Source organism: Sinocyclocheilus anshuiensis, unplaced genomic scaffold, assembly GCF_001515605.1.
Source record: "Sinocyclocheilus anshuiensis isolate Anshui unplaced genomic scaffold, SAMN03320099.WGS_v1.1 C31004240, whole genome shotgun sequence".
In the NCBI taxonomy this organism is placed as follows: Eukaryota; Metazoa; Chordata; class Actinopteri; order Cypriniformes; family Cyprinidae; genus Sinocyclocheilus; species Sinocyclocheilus anshuiensis.
In genome coordinates this window covers 1-261 of record NW_015582645.1, presented here as the reverse complement: position 1 = coordinate 261, position 261 = coordinate 1, and the positions used below count along the sequence as shown (strand labels likewise).

The window sequence follows — 261 nt, the reverse complement described above, 5'->3', positions numbered from 1 at the left end:
GACAACAACAGGCTTAAAACCTGCAGCAAACACAGAGTCCGGCGGCGACTGGCTCAGCTGAGCTTTAGCCCCACTATTAGTGCTCTGACTTCTTTGGAGGGAAGAAAGCATACTCCACAGCCAGTGCCACTGCAAACGCTGCGAATCCTGTCTTAAATCCACGGAGGAGAACATCTCGGAAGGTAACTGGGATGCCAAAGCTGCCCGTATATCTCCATGCCTCATTCCTGCAAAAACAAAAATTGTCATCCTTTAGTCCTT

General features: G+C 49.4%; 1 pseudogene; it reads right to left on the bottom strand.

Moving 5' to 3' along the window:
• Positions 1–6: 6 nt before the first annotated feature.
• On the bottom strand, positions 7–234 carry LOC107682021 (NADH dehydrogenase [ubiquinone] 1 beta subcomplex subunit 3 pseudogene; annotated as a pseudogene).
• Between the last annotated feature and the right edge of the window lie 27 nt (positions 235–261).